The sequence below is a fragment of the Bubalus kerabau genome, chromosome X, assembly GCF_029407905.1.
Source record: "Bubalus kerabau isolate K-KA32 ecotype Philippines breed swamp buffalo chromosome X, PCC_UOA_SB_1v2, whole genome shotgun sequence".
Taxonomy (NCBI): Eukaryota; Metazoa; Chordata; class Mammalia; order Artiodactyla; family Bovidae; genus Bubalus; species Bubalus kerabau.
In genome coordinates, this window is record NC_073647.1 from 15,746,538 (window position 1) to 15,766,638 (window position 20,101).

General features: G+C 38.3%; 1 long non-coding RNA gene across 1 annotated transcript in view; it reads left to right on the top strand.

The window, feature by feature from the left end:
- Positions 1-20,101, top strand: part of LOC129639230 (uncharacterized) — a 116,871-nt gene that overhangs the window by 75,971 nt on the left and 20,799 nt on the right. The window contains exon 2 of the long non-coding RNA XR_008708280.1: positions 7,564-7,753. This is a non-coding gene — a long non-coding RNA (uncharacterized LOC129639230). The remainder of the gene's footprint in view (positions 1-7,563; positions 7,754-20,101) is intronic.

Here is a 20,101-nt window from a genome sequence, read left to right on the forward strand (position 1 = left end):
ACACCCAACTGCATGTTGCACAATCAATGCTTCAAAAGTTGAACGAATTGGGCTGTGAGGTTTTGTTTCGTCTGCCATATTTACCTGACCTCTCACCAGCTAACTACCACTTCTTCAAGCATTTTGACAACCTTTTGCAGAGAAAACGTTTCCACAACCAGCAGGATGCAGAAAATGCTTTCCAAGTATTCATCAAGTGTCGAAGCACAGACTTTTATGCTACAGGAATAAACCAATTTATTTCTCATTGACAAAAATGTGTTTATTGTAATGGTTCCTATTTTGATTAATAAAGATGCGTTTGAGCCTAGTTATAATGATTTTAAATTCACAGTCCAAAACTGCAATCACTTTTGGACCAACCTAAGAAACATTTGTTTTCTAGTTCCATGGAAAATCGAAAACAAAACAAAACAAAAACATGGAAATCTTAAAATAAGGTATAAAGTGATTGTGGTTTCAATCGGTACATAAGAATGAATTTCTTTCCATCAATGTAACAAAATTTTAGGAAATGCAAAGCCTCTCTTATTGATGAAGAAGACAGCACATTGCCACCTATTTTAAATGGTTTCAGTTCAGTTCAGTTCAGTCACTCAGTTGTGTCTGACTCTTTGCGACCCCATGAATTGCAGCACGCCAGGCCTCCCAGACTCACGTCCATCGAGTCAGTGATGCCATCCAGCCATCTCATCCTCTGTCATCCCCTTCTCCTCCTGCCCCCAATCCCTCCCAGCATCAGAGTCTTTTCCAACGATTCAACTCTTCGCATGAGGTGGCCAAAGTACTGGAGTTTCAGCTTTAGCATCATTCCTTCCAAAGAACACCCAGGGCTGATCTCCTTCAGAATGGACTGATTGGATCTCCTTGCAGTCCAAGGGACTCACAAGAGTCTTCTCCAACACCACAGTTCAAAAGCATCAATTCTTGGGCGCTCAGCCTTCTTCACAGTCCAACTCTCACATCCATACATGACCACGGGAAAAACCATAGCCTTGACTAGATGAACATTTGTTGGCAAAGTAATGTCTCTGCTTTTGAATATGCTATCTAGGTTGGTCATAACTTTCCTTCCAATGAGTAAGCATCTTTCAATTTCATGGCTGCAGTCACCATCTGCAGTAATTTTGGAGCCCAAAAAAATAGTCTGACACTGTTTCCCCATCTATTTCCCATGAAGTGATGGGACCAGATGCCATGATCTTCATTTTCTGAATGTTGAGCTTTAAGCCAACTTGTTCACTCTCCACTTTCACTTTCATCAAGAGGCTTTTTAGTTCCTCTTCACTTTCTGCCATAAAGGTGGTGTCATCTGCATATCTGAGGTTATTGATATTTCTCCCGGCAATCTTGATTCCAGCTTGTGTTTCTTCCAGTCCAACGTTTCTCATGATGTACTCTGCATATAAGTTAAATAAACAGGGTGACAATATACAGCCTTGACATACGTCTTTTCCTATTTGGAACCAGTCTGTTGTTCCATGTCCAGTTCTAACTGTTGCTTCCTGACCTGCATACAAATTTCTCAAGAGGCAGATCAGGTGGTTTGGTATTCCCATCTCTTTCAGAATTTTCCACAGTTTATTGTGATCCACACAGTCAAAGGCTTTGGCATAGTCAATAAAGCAGAAATAGATGGTTTTCTGGAACTCTCTTGCTTTTTCCATGATCCAGTGGATGTTGCCAATTTGATCTCTGGTTCCTCTGCCTTTTCTTAAACCAGCTTGAACATCAGGAAGTTCACAGTTCACATATTGCTGAAGCCTGGCTTGGAGAATTTTGAGCATTAGATCTGTGCTATCCAATATAGTAGGGTTCCCTGGTAGCTCAGACGGTAAAGCGTTTGCCTATGATGTGGGAGGCCCAGGTTCGATCCCTGGGTCGGGAAGATCCCCTGGAGAAGGAAATGGCAACCCACTCCAGTACTCTTGCCTGGAGAATCCCATGGGCTGAGGAGCCTGGTAGGCTACAGTCCATGGGGTCACAAAGAGTCGGACACGACTGAGCGACTTCACTTCACTTTACTTCAACAACATGTGGGCTTTCCAGGTGGCTTAGTGGGTAAAGAATCCGTCTGCAGTGCAGGAGACACAGGAGACATGGGTTTGATTCCTGGGTCAATAAAATCCCCTGGAGGAGGACATGGCAACCCATCCCAGTGTTCTTGCCTTCCAGCCTGGCAGGCTACAGTCCACAGGTTCACAAAGATTTGGACACATCTGAAGCGACTGAGCACAACAACTTGTGGTATTGAACATTTGCAATATAACTAGTCAAAACTGAGATGTACTGTAAAGGTAAAATACACACTGGATTTTGAAGACTTTAGTGTAAAGGTAAAAGGAAGTTAAATAGCTTATTAATATTTTATATACATTAAAAATTTAAATAACATTTTGGACATATTGGGTTAAACATATTAATAAAATTAATCGCAACTGTTACTTTTTTACTTTTGTACGTGACTACTATAAAATTTTAAGTGACACATGGGCTTGCATTGTATTTCCGTTGAACAGCAGTGGCTCTAGATCCTTGTTATTCCAAGTGTGGTCTTTGGACCAACCACACCACTCAGTAAATTGTTAGCAATTCTGAGTCTCCAGGTTTTGTCTTAGGCCACTATAGTGCTTTCTGACATTTTACAAGATCTCTAGGTGATTCTTAAGCACATTACATTTTGAGAAGTGCTGCATTCATTAGCCTACTTGATTCATGTTGAGGTTTGACAGAAAACAACAAAATTCTATAAAGTAATTATCCTTCAATAAAAAATAAATAAATTAAAAAAATCCATGGATAGAAGAACCTGCGGGCTACAGTCCATGGGGTGGCAAAGAGTCAGACATGACAGAGCACACATGAAATATGAGCTGATGACTTAGCACTTTCCATCTATATGTGAGTATGTATCAGTTACCACAACAATACAGTCTAGATGTATGGACTTCTAGTTGGTTTATGGTAAAGACTGTGCCTGCAATGCAGGAGACACAGGAAATGTGGGTTCAGTCCCTATGTTGGGAAGATCCCCTGGAGGAGAAAATGGCAACCCACTCCAGCACTCTTGCCTGTGAAATCCCATGGACAGAGGAACCTGGCAGACTACAGCCCATAGGATCACAAAGTTTCAAACATGACTGAACATGCACACAGATGCAGTTTATATTTATAGAATGATCTAACTAGAAATCAAGTATCCTGAATTTGCCTTTTTCATGCTTTCTCCTTGGTCCTAATTTGTGATTTTTCCATAGTTGAGGACAGAAGCTGGATGGGTGTTCAATAATAGTTTGCTACTGTTTACCAAGGGGGGCATTTTTAGTAAGCCAGTGGGACTGGAGTGGTTTGGTATAGGGGATCTTCCAATAAATCTGACCCTCTGGCACTAAACCAAGAACATAATTACTTCAGCCATGTATTGTTATGAGAGAAAGTAGCTAAGGTAATTCAAGTTCCTGCTGCTGCTGCTTCTGCTAAGTCACTTCAGTCGTGTCCGACTCTGTGCAACCCCATAGATGGCAGCCCACCAGGCTCCCCCGTCCCTGGGATTCTATTCAAGTTCCTATAGACAGCCAATTATACTTAAATAGTCTAATATACTTTTTACTCATATAAAATGAGTCAAACATCTCATTACATATTCCTCCACAGTAAGGGTAGTGACAGCTTTTATTTGTTTGAGATAATCAAGAAAAATGCCTAATGAGGTAAGAATTTTACTGTATAATTGAAAGTTCAAGGAATACAATAGGAAAATTCAAGGAAATTCAACAGTATGAATGCAAAGTAGAGAATTAAAACCTGGATGTACTTCCAGCATCAACACTTGAGGAAGAAAGCTATGTAAGATTTTTTTTATTAAAATGAGTGTTAAATTAGGAAATGTGAAGGCTGAAAGGAAAGTAGAAGAATTATTTTATAAGTTGTATATCTGACAATCTTAGGAATATACTACCCAATTAAATCTGCCTAGGAATAGAGCAAGCTTGGCTGGAGAGACAAGGTATTTCAGTAAAGTACTGGAGGTAATTAATAATGTCAAATTTAGCAAAGAGGACAGATACTGATAAAAAAAAATTTCTTTAATACCATTCAAACTCCATGATGTAATTAGAGGCTGCCAACTTCCATTTGGTCTGGCATAGTATCTTGGCTCTCAAAACTAAACTTTATTATGGAATTAATTTTTGATAAAAATAGCCATTAAGGCCATGAATACTGTATGATTAATGTACCATATGATTGTATGAACTGTATCATTGCCAGAGTAAATGTATCATGTAATTGCATGAATAAGTGTAAAATTATACTATTAAATATGAGTCTCTGTTCACTGTAACTGATCTTTATGTGGATAGAAATGAGTCAGCACATACCATGGGGTCATTCCAGGCTAAAAATCAATGCTCCCCTCTCATATTTCTAATTAATTCAGTTCTCTTATTTACCTCATCCTATGCCTAGGGTGCCAGATTTAGCAAATAAATACAGAAGACCCAGTTAAATCTGAATTTCAGATAATAATATTTTAGCATTAGTATGTTATGTGCAATGGTACTTATTGTTTATCTGAAATTCAAATATAACTGGGTGTCCTGCATTTTTTCCTGCAATCTTAGTACTGTCTTATTGTTTTCAGGACATTATCATGTACTTGGCCCTCTCCAAATCATTCTTTCCTACACTTTTATAATCATAGTCAAAATGTGAAACACTGAATTTACCTATTGGTTAACAATGAAAAACTTATCTGAAAGAGGCACATGAAATAAAGATGCTAACAGACTTGTCCTCACTAGCAACATGGAAATCCTTATCTGTACAGTTCTTTTCAAAGTATAGCATTTTAGGTAGAGGTAGCGAAAGCCGAGTATATAAATTTTCAATCAACCAGAGAGCTACCTGTTAAAGGACGGGGTCATTTTATTAACCAATTTCAGCCTCTCTTGTTTCTTGCTTTTTTACACCATTTTTTGTTTAATTTAGTCTCTTTCTGTGACATATTATCCTAAAAATATTACCACTAGGTCATGAGCAATTTTTTTTCACTTAACTGTTCTTTTATAACCAAACAATTTTTTAAACCTTCTTTCTTCCTGTGCCTTATCAAGTCATTCTCATCAGAGCCTGTGAATGCACAGACACCTGCATGAGTGTGCGTGTGGACACACACACATACAGTGTCTCTCCCAGTCACTTTTAGTTTTTGCTCTCTAAAGAGGACTATTGTCAGGGGACAGTTCTTTCATAGTTTCCCTTTGACTAAAGCTGGACTATTTTTTTGTTGCAAAATAATAGATTTGAGAATGTTTTCTTTGCCATGGGCTGACATATTAAAGGTTTCTGCTATCTATCAAGGGACTTGTTATAAATAAGAGGTGAGGGAGATGCTATCATTCTGCTTCTTATATTGAATTTGTTCTATCAAAGGGGCCTGTGGATTTTTTAAACAATCATTGTCACTTCCTTTGTCTCTTCCTATTTCTCACACTGCTGTGCTTTTTCTGGCAGAGCTCTTTAATGTCCTTAGAAATAACCACTTTGAGACTGGCCTGGAAACTGACATAACAAAAAAAAAAATCAATAGCGTTTTCTAAAGATTAAGATCTTACTATCTGCCATTAAAATGGGTTCTCTACACTCTGGCTCTAGAGATTTCTTTATATAAATGTGTGATTGAAGTGATACACAACTATGATAGAGTTGAAAATTAGTGTGGGGAAGAGGTACCAAAATAAAAATTGTACCAAACTATATGTAGGAAGATGTCTGAGGCAACATTCTTCATTATAAAATTCAAAATTCTTCAAGTGTATTTAACATTTTGTGCATATTCTTCCTTAGCTTTGAAATAGTGTATACTACCAAATCATTATCCCAGGTATGCCCCCACACTATTACCTATTGAAGGTTGTAGTGAATTTCTCAGTCTTGGATGTTTAGACATCGTCTTGGATGACTTCAGTATTCATGTGTTTGTAGTGCTTCAGAACAGCCCTCCTCAAGATGTACTACTGTGCCATGTGAATTTTTCTGAGCAAAAGGCAGTTGAGACCATGCAGGCTTATGAGAGACTACTGCTTACCAACCTAGAATAATTTAAATGGGGGATTTTTTTTCCCAGAAAATAATTTCTGGTGACACACTTTATCTAAATGGCTCAATCTGTATGGCATGGCAAACATCTAAGTACCCAACATCTGTTCTGAGAATGATCCTTCTGTCCTTGAGGCCCCCAAATTCCTCCTTCCTTACCACAGGGTAGTATGTATATCTAATTTTTCCATTCTATCTCTGAGTCTGTCTTATATGTGGAGTCTCTGACCTTCTTATGTATGTGGGGTTACCATATGTATAAAATTAGATTTGATTTTTCCTGTTAATCTGTATAATGTCAGTTTAATTCCTAGACAGCCAGAAGATCTTTGAAAGGTAGAGGAAAGTTTTCTTCTACCTCGACATCTTTGTCCATGGCCTTTAGGGTGCTTACTGTTCTTATTAATGATTTTCTTTTTGTAATCAGTTTTATCCAGTAAACACAACAGAATGCAAATGACATGTTTCATAGGTATATCTATCTGTCAATGTCCAAATTGTAAGTTCTCTCTACCAGCCATCCATCCTTTCTTCTACCATTATTTCTATAAATCTTTTAACTTTTTTGCCCCTCACCAAATACTTCTTTGTACATTCTTCCAAAGCATCATTTAATATTTTTGCTAATGAGCAACTATAGGTGAAATATGAGCTGGTGAACGTGCCTTGAAGAAGACAGCATATATCCATTTATATGAAGTAGTAAGTTTATTTTTTATTTCTGAAAGGACTTATGCTAGTTTTACTCAATGCACTATTCCAAATACAGAGGAGCAGAGATAATGACAAGATAATTCTATTATGTCAACATTGCCTTGTACTCATTCAGCTAATTCAAGATCTTACAGAAGACATTTTGTTACATGCTGACTTTGTCAATCTTTCATAAAATAGCCATTCATGCAGTTAGAGTAACAACCTTCTGAGAGATCAGGGGAAATAAAAAGATTGGCTGAGGAAACACTTAATCCAAACATTAAAAAAAAAAAGCATCTCTTTGCTAATCTATGGTCTTGGAAAATAATCTCTAAGAATAAAATTAATTCCCAGCACCTACTTCTGCAGTCAAGCACAAACATAAAGACTATTGTGATAATTTTGACTGGAGAGCTTAAATGAAAATCTATTTAAGGAAACAATTAGTGAAACAAGTTTTTCAGTTTCATTGATGTAATCACATTTTTGTGCCTGTTGACTCTCCAAGCAGTTATTGGGATATTAATGGGACATAAGTTCAGTGATGGAATTCCACAACTGTTGGAGCTGTGGCACTCTGTGCACTTGATTTCATGACAATTCTTCCAAAATGTACAGTATGTTGCACAGTTCACTGTCAAGTTATATCTGTTCCATGAGTCAGGGAAAGTATTCATGAACTCTTTAGAGAGCTAAGGAAAATATATTCACTTAAAATGCAGAGTAGCACAATATATTTTATAAATTATTTTTCTTTGTAAATTTTAGGATAATCTTTAAGATGTCTATCAGAGGGTGGTCCTAAGATGGCGGAGGAATAGGACGGGGAGACCACATTCTCCCCCACAAATTCATCAAAAGAACATTTGAACGCTGAGTAAATTCCACAAAACAACGTCTGAATGCCGGCAGAGGACATCATGCACCCAGAAAAGCAGCCCATTGTCTTCGAAAGGAGGTAGGAAAAAATATAAAAGTCAAAAGGAGAGACGAAAGAGGTAGGGACGGCGCTCGTCCTGGGAAGGGAGTCTTAAAAAAGAGAGAAGTTTCCAAACACCAGGAAACACTCTCACTGCCGAGTCTGTGGTGAGCCTTGGAACCACAGAGGGCAACATAACCAGGAGGAAAAATAAATAAATAACTAAAACCACAGATTATGTGCCCAATGGTAACTCCCCCAGCAGAGAAGCAGCACAAATGCCTGCATCTGCCACTAGTAAGCAGGGGCTGGGCAGGGAGGCGCAGGCTACATTACTTAGAGTAAGGACCGGGCCTGAATGCCCCGAGGGCAATCTGAGGGAACTAACTTGGGATAGCAAAGCAGACTGTGGGATAGCTACCAAGCGAAAAGCCCTAACCTAAAACACCGCCAGGCCCGCTCACAGAACAAAGGACTGACTAGAGTTACGCGAAAAGCCCTAACCTAAGACACCACCAGGCCTGCTCACAGAACAAAGGACTGAGCAGAGCTAGCCGACTGCAGACCATAACCCTCCAGTGACAGGCAGCCAGAGCTGCAAAGGGGCAATCGTGGCCCCAGAGAGGCATTATCTACCAAACTGCAAGCAGGCTTCATTGCTAACTAAGACTTCCTGGGATTCTGGATGGTCAACATCCACATGGGAAGGTGAGCTGGTTGTACACCCAGAAAACCGAGCAGCAGGGATGAGGGAGGCGATAAGTCACAGCAACCATGCTCGTCAAACACTTGGTCACCTGAGATGCTCGGATCAGGGAAGGGCACAAAACGCAGGCCCAACCAAGTCTGTACCTTTGAGGACTACCCAAGTACCTGAACCTGAGAGGCTTAGACCTGGGAAGTGCATACAACCCAGGGCTGGCCTCAGACAGTTCCTGGCAGAGCAACCTAGAGCCTAAGCAGTGTTGACAGGGAAAGCACACATACCATTAGTGGGGGCAAACCCAGTGTGGCCAAGACACTGCAAACACACGCCAGTGTTATTTGTTTGTAGTGTCCCTCCCTCCTCACAGCACGACTGAACAAGTGAGCTTAAAAAGTGTCCACCACCGCCCCTTGTGTCAGGGCAGAAATTAGATACTGAAGAGACCAGCAAACAGAAGAAGCTAAAACGGAGGGAACCTCCTTGGAAGTGACAGGTGCAATAGATTAAAACCCTGTGGTTAGTACTGACTACATAGGAAGGGGCCTATAGATCTTGAGAAATATAAGCCGGATCAAGGAATTATTCAAAAATGAACTGACCCCACAATGCCCACAAAAGCACCAGAGAAGGTCCTAGATATATTTTTACTATCATTCTTTATTTATTTTTAATTTTTAAAAGAGTTTTAAGTCCTCTATTACTCCTTTAATTTTCATTTATTAACCTACTATTACTTTGCAAAAAAAAAGAGAGACCCTGGTTTTTAAAGCAAACTTCATATATATATATATATATATATATAAAATAATTTTTCTGACTTTTTTTTTAATATTGTATTTTTGAAAATCCAAACTCTACTCTAAGTTTTAATTTTTGCTTTTTGGTATTTGTTATCAATTTTGTACCTCTAAGAACCCAATCTTCAGTACCCATTTTTACTTGGGAGTGAGATTACTGGCTTGACTGCTCTCTCTCCCTTTGTACTCTCCTTTTTGTCCACCAGGTCGCCTCTATCTGCTCCCTCCCCCTTCTCTTCTCTACCCAACTCTGTGAATCTCTTTGTGTGTTCCATATGGTGGAGAAAGCTTAGGGAACTGATTACTGGCTGGATCTGTCTCTCTCATTTTGATTTGCCCCTTTTTCCTCCTGGCCACCTCTGTCTCTGTCCTTTCTCTTCTCTTCACTGTATAACTCCATGAACATCTCTGAGTGGTCCAGACTGTGGAGTGCACATAAGGAAGTGATTACTGGCTAGCTTGCTCTCTCCTCTTTTGATACCACCTCATCTCATTCAGGTCACCTCTAACTCCCTCCTCCCTCTTCTCTTCCCCATGTAACTCTGTGAACCTCTCTGAGTGTCCCTCATGGTGGAGAAACTTTTCATCTTTAACCTAGATGTTTTATCAATGGTGCTGTATAGATGGAGAAGTCTTGAGGCTACTGTAAAAATAAGACTGAAAACCAGAAGCAGGAGGCTTAAGTCTAAATCCTGAGAACACCAGAGAACTCCTGACTCTAGGGAACATTAATCAACAGGAGCTCATCAAATGCCTCCATACCTACACTAAAACCAAGCACCACCCAAGGGCCAACAAGTTCCAGAGTAAGACATACCATGCAAATTCTCCAGCAACACAGGAACACAGCCCTGAGCTTCAATATACAGGCTGCGCAAAGTCACTCCAAACCCATTGACATCTCATAACTCATTACTGGACACTTCATTGCACTCCAGAGAGAAGAAATCCAGCTCCACCCACCAGAACACCGACACAAGCTTCCCTAACCAGGAAACCTTGACAAGCCACCCATACAAACCCACCCACAGTGAGGAAACTCCACAATAAAGAGAATTCCACCAACTGCCAGAATACAGAAAGGCCACCACAAATGCAGTAATATAAACAAGATGAAGAAAGAGAGGAATACCCAGCAGGTAAAGGAACAGGATAAATGCTCACCAAACCAAACAAAAGAGGAAGAGATAGGGAATCTACCTGATAAAGAATTCCAAATAATGATAGTGAAAATGATCCAAAATCTTGAAATAAAAATGGAATCACAGATAAATAGCCTAGAGACAAGGATTGAGAAGATGCAAGAAAGGTTTAACAAGGACCTAGAATGAATTAAAAAGAGTCAATATATAATGAATAATGCAATAAATGAGATTAAAAACACTCTGGATGGAACCAACAGTAGAATAATGGAGGCAGAAGATAGGATTAGTGAAATACTAGATAGAATGGTAGAAATAAATGAATCAGAGAGGAAAAAAGAAAAACAAATTAAAAGAAATGAGGACAATCTCAGAGACCTCTAGGACAATCTTAAATGCCCCAACTTTCGAATCATAGGAGTCTGAGAAGAAGAAGACAAAAAGAAAGACCACGAGAAAATACTTGAGGAGATAATAGTTGAAAACTTCCCTAAAATGGGGAAGGAAATAATCACCCAAGTCCAAGAAACCCACAGAGTCCCAAACAGTATAAACCCAAGGCGAAACACCCCAAGACACATATTAATCAAAATAACAAAGATCAAACACAAAGAACAAATATTAAAAGAGTAAGGGAAAAACAACAAATAACATACAAGGGAATTCCCATAAGGATAACAGGTGATCTTTCAATAGAAACTCTTCAGGACAGGAGGGGATGGCAGGAAATACTTAAAGTGATGAAAGAAAATAAACTACAGCCCAGATTACTCTACCCAGCAAGGACCTAATTCAAATATGAAGGAGAAATCAAAAGCTTTACAGACAAGCAAAAGCTGAGAGAATTCAGCACCACCAAACCAGCTTTCCAACAAATGCTAAAGGATCTTCTCTAGACAGGAAACACAAAAAGGGTGTATAAACTCGAACCCAAAACAATAAAGTAAATGGCAACAGGATCATACTTAGCAATAATTACCTTAAACGTAAATGGGTTGAATGTCCCAACCAAAAGACAAAGACTGGCTGAATGGATACAAAAACAAGACCCTTATATATGTTGTCTACAAGAGACCCACCTCAAAACAGGGGACACATACAGACTGAAAGTGAAGGGCTGGAAAAAGATATTCCATGCAAGTAGAAACCAAAAGAAAGCAGGAGTAGCAATACTCATATCAGATAAAATAGACTTTAAAATAAAGGCTGTGAAAAGGGACAAAGAAGGACACTAAATAATGATCAAAGATCAATCCAAGAAGAAGATATAACAATTATAAATATATATGCACCCAACATAGGAGCACTGCAATATGTAAGACAAATGCTAACAAGTATGAAAGGGGAAATTAACAATAACACAATAATAGTGGGAGACTTTAATACCCCACTCACACTTATGGATAGATCAACTAAACAGAAAATTAACAAGGAAACACAAACTTTAAATGATACAATAGACCAGTTAGACCTAACTGATATCTATAAGACATTTCACCCCAAAACAATGAATTTCACCTTTTTCTGAAGTGCACACGGAACCTTCTCCAGGATAGATCACATCCTGAGCCATAAATCTAGCCTTGGTAAATTCAAAAACATGGAAATCATTCCAAGCCTCTTTTATGACAACATTGCAGTAAGATTAGAGCTCAATTACAGGAGAAAAGCTATTAAAAATTCCAACATACTGAGGCTGAACAACAAGCTGCTGAATAACCAACAAATAACAGAATAAATCAAAAAAGAAATCAAAATTTGCACAGAAACGAATGAAAATGAAAACACAACAACCCAAAACCTGTGGGACACTGTAAAAGCAGTGCTAAGGGGAAGGTTCATAGCAACAGGCATACTTCAAGAAACAAGAAAAAAAGTCAAATAAATAACCTAACTCTACACTTAAAGATGTGTGGTGTGTGGATCACGATAAACAGTGGAAAATTCTGAAAGAGATGGGAATACCAGACCACCTGACCTGCCTCTTGAGAAATTTGTATGCAGGTCAGGAAGCAACAGTTAGAACTGGACATGGAACAACAGACTGGTTCCAAATAGGAAAAGGAGTACGTCAAGGCTGCATATTGTCACCCTGCTTATCTAACTTCTATGCAGAGTACATCATGAGAAACGCTGAGCTGGAAGAAGCACAAGCTGAAATCAAGATTGCCGGGAGAAATATCAATAACCTCAGATATGCAGATGACACCACCCTTATGGCAGAAAGTGAAGAGGAGCTAAAAAGCCTCTTGATGAAAGTGAAAGTGGAGAGTGAACAAGTTGGCTTAAAGCTCAACATTCAGAAAATGAAGATCATGGCATCTGGTCCCATCACTTCATGGGAAATAGATGGGGAAACAGTGGAAACAGTGTCAGGCTTTATTTTTCTGGGCTCCAAAATCACTGCAGATGGTGACTGCAGCCATGAAATTAAAAGACGCTTACTCCTTGGAAGGAAAGTTATGGCCAACCTAGATAGCATATTCAAAAGCAGAGACATTACTTTGCCAACAAAGTTCCATCTAGTCAAAGCTATGGTTTTTCCAGTGGTCATGTATGGATGTGAGAGTTGGACTGTGAACAAAGCTGAGTGCCAAAGAATTGATGCTTTTGAAGTGTGGTGTTGGAGAAGACGCTTGAGAGTCCCTTGGACTGCAAGGAGATCCAACCAGTCCATTCTGAAGGAGATCAGCCCTGGGATTTCTTTGGAAGGAATGATGCTAAAGCTGAAACTCCAGTACTTTGGCCACCTCATGCAAAGTGTTGACTCATTGGAAAAGACTCTGATGCTGGGAGGGATTGGGGGCAGGAGGAGAAGGGGACGACAGAGGATGAGATGGCTGGATGGCATCACTGACTCGATGGACGTGAGTCTGAGTGAACTCCGGGAGTTGGTGATGGACAGGGAGGCCTGGCGTGCTGGGATTCATGGGGTCGCAAAGAGTCGGACATGACTGAGCGACTGAACTGAACTGAACTGAACACCTAAAGCAACTAGAAAAGGAAGAAATGAAGAACCCCAGCGTTAGTAGAAGGAAAGAAATCTTAAAATATAGGGCCGAAATAAATGCAAAAGAAACATAAGAGACCATAGCAAAAATCAACAAAGCCAAAAACTGGTGATTTGAGAGGATAAATAAAATTGACAAACCATTAGCCAGACTCATCAAGAAACAAAGGGAGAAAAATCAAATCAATAAAACTAGAAGTGGATATGGAGAGATCACAACAGATAACACAGAAATACAAAGGATCATAAGAGACTACTATCAGCAATTATATGCCAATAAAATGGACAACTTGGAAGAAATGGACAAATTCTCAGAAAAGTACAACTTTCCAAAACTGGAAGAAATAGAAAATCTTAACAGACCCATCACAAGCATGGAAATTGAAACCGTGGTCAGAAATCTTCCAGCAGACAAAAGCCCAGGTCCAGATGGCTTCACAGCTGAATTTTACCAAAAATTTAGAGAAGAGCTAACACCTATCCTACTCAAACTCTTCCAGAAAATTGCAGAGGAAGGTAAACTTCCAAACTCATTCTATGAGGCCATCATCACCCTAATACCAAAACCTGACAAAGATGCCACAAAAAAAGAAAACTACAGGCCAATATCACTGATGAACATAGATGCAAAAATCCTTAACAAAATTATAGCAATCTGAATCCAACAACACATTAAAAAGATCATACACCATGACTAAGTGGGCTTTATTCCAGGGATGCAAAATTCTTCAGTATCTGCAAATCAATCAGTGTAATACACCACATTAACGAATTGAAAAATAAAAGCCATATGATTATCTCAATAGATGCAGAGAAAGCCTTTGACAAAATTCAACATCCATTTATGATAAAAACTCTCTAGAAAGCAGGAATAGAAGGAACATACTTCAATATAATAAAAGCTATATATCACAAACCCACAGCAAACATTATCCTCAATGGTGAAAAATTGAAAGCATTTCCCCTAAAGTCAGGAACAAGACACGGGTGCCCACTTTCACCACTACTATTCAACATAGTTTTGGAAACTTTGGCCACAGCAATCAGAGCAGAAAAAGAAATAAAAGGAATCCAAATTGGAAAAGAAGAAGTAAAACTCTCACTGTTTGCAGATGACATGATCCTCTACATAGAAAACCCTAAAGACTCCACCAGAAAATTACTAGAGCTAATCAATGAATACAGTAAAGTTGCAGGATATAAAATCAACACACTGAAATCCCTTGAATTCCTATACACTAGTAATGAGAAAATAGAAAGAGAAATTAAGGAAACAATTCCATTCACCATTGCAACGAAAAGAATAAAATACTAGGAATATATCTACCCAAAGAAACATAAGACCTATATATAGCAAACTATAAAACACTGGTGAAAGAAATCAAAGAGGACACTAATAGATGGAGAAATATACCATGTTCATGGATTGGAAGAATCAATATAATGAAAATGAGTATACTACCCAAAGCAATCTATAGATTCAATGCAATCCCTATGAAGCTAACAGTGTTATTTTTCACAGAGCTAGAACAAATGATTTCACAATTTGTATGGAAATACAAAAAATCTCAAATAGCCAAAGCGATCTTGAGAAAGAAGAATGGAACTGGAGGAATCAAACTGCCTGACTTCAGGCTCTACTACAAAACCAGAGTCATCAAGACAGTATTGCACTGGCACAAAGACAGAAATATAGATCAATGGAACAAAATAGAAAGCCCAGAGATAAATCCATGTACCTATGGACACCTTATCTTTGACAAAGGAGGCAGGAATATACAGTAGAGAAAAGACGATCTCTTTAACAAGTGGTGCTGGGAAAACTGGTTAACCACTTGTAAAAGAATGAAACTAGAACACTTTCTAACACCATACACAAAAATAAACTCAAAATGGATTAAAGAACTAAACGTAAGACCAAAAAGTATAAAACTAGAGAATATAGGCAAAACACTCTCTGACATAAATCACAGCAGGATCCTCTATGAACCACCTTCCAGAATATTGAAAATAAAAGCAAAAATAAACAAGTGGGACCTAATTAAAATTAAAAGCTTCTGCACAACAAAGGAAACTATAAGCAAGGTGAGAAGACAGCCTTCAGAATGGGAGAAAATAATAGCAAATGAAACAACTGACAAAGAATTAATCTCAAAAATATACAAGCAACATCTGCAGCTCAATTTCAGAAAAATGAACCACCCAATCAAAAAATGGGCCAAAGAACTAAACAGACATTTCTCCAAAGAAGACATACAGATGGCTAACAAACACATGAAAAGATGCTCAACATCACTCATTATCAGAGAAATGCAAATCAAAACCACAAGGAGGTACCATTTCACGCCAGTCAGAATGGCTGCTATCCAAAAGTCAACAAACAATAAATACTGGAGAGGGTGTCCACTATGGAGAACAGTGTGGAGATTCCTTAAAAAATTGGAAATAGATCTGCCATATGACCCAGCAATCCCACTGTTGGGCATACACACTGAGGAAACCAGAATTGAAAGAGACACGTGTACCCCAATGTTCATCGCAGCACTGTTTATAATAGCCAGGACATGGAAGCAACCTAGATGTCTATCAGCAGACGAATGGATAAGAAAGCTGTGGTACATATTCAGAATGGAGTATCACTCAGCCATTAAAAAGTATACATTTGAATCAGTTCTAATGAGGTGGATGAAACTGGAGCCTATTTTACAGAGTGAAGTAAGCCAGAAAGAAAAACACGAATATAGCATACTAATGCATATATATGGAATTTAGAAAGATGGTAATGATAACCCTGTATGCGAGACAGCAAAAGTGACACAGATGTATAGAACAGTCTTTTGGACTCTGTGGGAGAGGGCAAGGGTGGGATGATTTGGGAGAATGGCATGAAACATGTATAATATCATATGTGAAATGAATCACCAGTCCAGGTTCGATGCATGATACAGGATGCTTGGGACTGGTGCACTGGGATGACCCAGAGGGATGGTATGGGGAGGAAGGTGGGAGCGAGGTTCAGGATGGGGAACACATGTACACCCGCGGCAGATTCATGTTGATGTATGGCAAAAGCAATACAATATTGTAAAGTAATTAGCCTCCAATTAAAATAAATACATTTAAAAAAAGATGTCTATCAGAAAAGACTTTTATTGTCATCTGTAAAGGATCAGGAAATACAGTCTAAAAATGATTCACTCTTACTAAAATCAGAAACTTTTCTTATATTTCACTCTATATTATCATGTATAAAATTCACCCAAATTGGGTATTTCACAAGTTTTAGAATAGCAGTGCTTAATATAATGATTGGTACATAGTAGGAAAATATTAAGATAAATAATGATAATAATACAAAAATTCATTCATTTACGAAGTACCTACTGTGTATTAGACAAGAATAGTCAAGATCCCTGCCATTATGAAACTTGAAGTATCAGAGAAGAAAATGAAGTATAATTATTTAAATTCAAGTGCAGTAAGAGCAAGAGAATTAGTGTGCTTTAAAACTTTGAAGTAATAATAATTACAGTAAAAGTACTTATGATATAGAGGTTGAAGTATTCCAGGGTGTATATGCTCTGGCTTTTAAGTCTATAAAGACATTGAGATGGGCAGTTTCATGTGTTTGGAGCTGCATTTCTAAGCAAGGTTGCTTTTCACTTGGACTAGGACTATTGGAGAATTCAGCTGTAAATATGGGTGAGAGTACAGGATAAATAAATAACCATTAATTGAAAAATACCTATAAAACAAATATAATATATATGTAAAATTAATATATATGTACAAATAAAAACTGTGATGCACATATCTTGTTTTAAATAGTTCAAAGTCATGGCATTAATGGCAATAGATGAATAAAGTATGTTTACATGCAATTTTAAACAAAAGGGTTCTTTTTATTTCATTTAATGAAGTGTAGTTGATGTATAATATTGCATCAATGTCCACTGTACAGTGAAGCGACTCACCCATATACACACACAAACACACACACAATTTAAAATATTTTTTCATTATAGTTTATCATAGGATATCGAATATAGTTTCCTGTGCTATACAGTAGGACTTTGTTTTTCCATTCTGTATATGAAAGTTTACATCTGATAACCCCAACCTCCTACCCCATCCCTTTCCTAACCTCTTCCCCCCTTGGCAACCACAGGTTTGTTCTCTATGTTCATAAGGCATTTTCAGTTTCATGGATATGTTCACTTGTGTCATATTTTAGATTCTATGTATTAAGTGGTACCATATGGTATTTGTCTTTTTCTTTCTGACTTCACTTAGTATGATCATCCCCAGGTCCATCCATGTTGCTGCAAATGGCATTATTTCGTTCTTTTTTTATGGCTAAGTAGCATTCTGATATATATATATATATATATATAATATCATATCATATCTTGTTAATTCATTCATCTGTCAGTGGACATTTAGGTTGTTTCCATGTCTAGGCTATTGTAAATAGTGTTGCTATGAACATAGGGGTGTATGTATCTTTTTGAATTATAGCTTTGTGTGGATATATACCTAGGGCTGGGATTGCTGGATCATATGGTAGCTCTATTTTTAGTTTTCTGAGAAACCTTCATACTGTTTTCCATAGTGGCTGTACCAATTTACATCCCCACCAACAATGTAGGAGGATTCCAAAGGGTTCATTTTATAAATTGTATAAAGTTACATATGTTTTGTTAACAGAAATGTGACTGTGGTTTACTAAGTTGATTATAGTGAGTTTTTTCATATTCCTAAGTGTGAAAGTCAACATAACAACTGATGTTATATCACTGGCATGTTTTCTTGATTGAATGGTTGCAGGCTTGCCAACTGCTGTGACACCCCCTTTCTCTTTATTCCTTTCCCTTTCATCTCTCATTAGCTAAATTGTGAAATCACCAGTTAGTTTCTGGATTCTTTATCTGCTTATCACTAAGATTTATCAGTTTGTACCATTTCTGCCATAATGCAAAGTTTGGTAATATCCTAATGATGTGACTTTTTTTTTATCCAGTGTTAATAGACATGTTTCTTGACATGGAGAAAATGACGTTTCTGAAAAATGGAATTGGGTTTTGTTTTCTTACCATTCAAGTTCCTTGAAACTTGATTCCATCACAAGTGGACCTTGATTTGTACTACAATTTTGTTCTAGTACAAATTTTATAAAATATATTATATTTCAGATGTTCTAAAAGATTGAGGTGTTCTTTAAGGGATTGTATTTAATAATTCTCTAGAGTAAAGATTCTGCTTCAAGATCTCAGAGACTTCTGTTCCCTTTAACCTTGTTTTTGTAAAACTTCTATCTGGAGCACTTTTGTTTTCAAATTCTATCTCATGGTCTCTTATTCATTCTTCTAAGATCAACTCAGCTGGAAGTTTTCTATCCTGACTTACTTCTTCTCACCCTATCAATACCCCATGAATACATGCTTGCATGCCTGTGTGCTAAGTCGCTTCAGTCATGTTCAACTCTTTGTGATCCTTTGGGCTGAAGCCCTTGGGGCTTCTCTGTCCATGGGACTCTCCAGGCAAGAATACTGGAGTGCATTGCCATGCCCTCCTCCAGGAGATCTTCCCTACCCAGGGATTGAATCCATGTCTCTTCAATTGCAGGCCGATTATTTACTGCTGAACTGGACATGGAACAACAAACTGGTTCCAAATAGGACAGAGTGCATCAAGGCTGTATATCGTCACCAAGTTTGTTTAACTTATATGCAGAGTACATCATGAGAAACTCTGGGCTGGATGAAGCACAAGCTGAAATCAAGATTGCCGAGAGAAATAACAGTAACTTCAGATATGCAGATGACACCACTCTTAAGGCAGAAGGTGAAGAAGAACTAAAGAGCCTATTGATGAAAGTGAAAGAGGAGAGTGAAAAAGTTGGCTTAAAGTTCAACATTCAGAAAACTAAGATCATGGTATCTGGTCCCATCACTTCATGGCAAATAGATGGGGAAACAGTAGAAACAGTGGCAGACTTTATTTTTGGGGGCTCCAAAATTACTGCAGATGGTGATTGCAGCCATAAAATTAAAAGACGCTTACTCCTTGGAAGGAAAGTTATGACCAACCTAGACAGCATATTAAAAAGCAGAGACATTACTTTGCCATCAAAGTCCATCTAGTCAAGGCTATGGTTTTTCCAGTAGTCATGTATGAATGTAAGAGTTGGACTATAAAGAAAGCTGAGTGCTGAAGAATTGATGCTTTTGAATTGTGGTGTTGGCGAAGACTCTTGAGAGTCTCTTGGACTGCAAGGAGATTCAACCAGTCCAACCTAAAGAAGATCAGTCCTGAGTATTCATTGGAAGGACTGATGCTGAAGCTGAAACTCCAATACTTTGGCCACCTGATGTGAAGAGCTGACTCATTTGAGAAGACCCTGATGCTGGGAAATATTGAAGGAAAGATTGAAGGAGGAGAAGGGGATGACAGAGGATGAGATGGTTGGATGGCATCACTGACTCAATGGACATGAGTTTGGGTAAACTCTGGGAGTTGGTGATAGGGAGGCCTGGCGTGCTGCAAAGAGTTGGACACGACTGAGTGACTGAACTGAACCACCAGGGAAGCCCGAATATGTGCTTATATCCATGTAATACTTTTCACATTGTGTTATAATTAAAGTATTCTTTCTCCAAGAATGAAAATGACTTGGTGTTTCCTGATTACAAAAATGATATATGCTACTGCAGAGAAATTCAAGGAATTTAA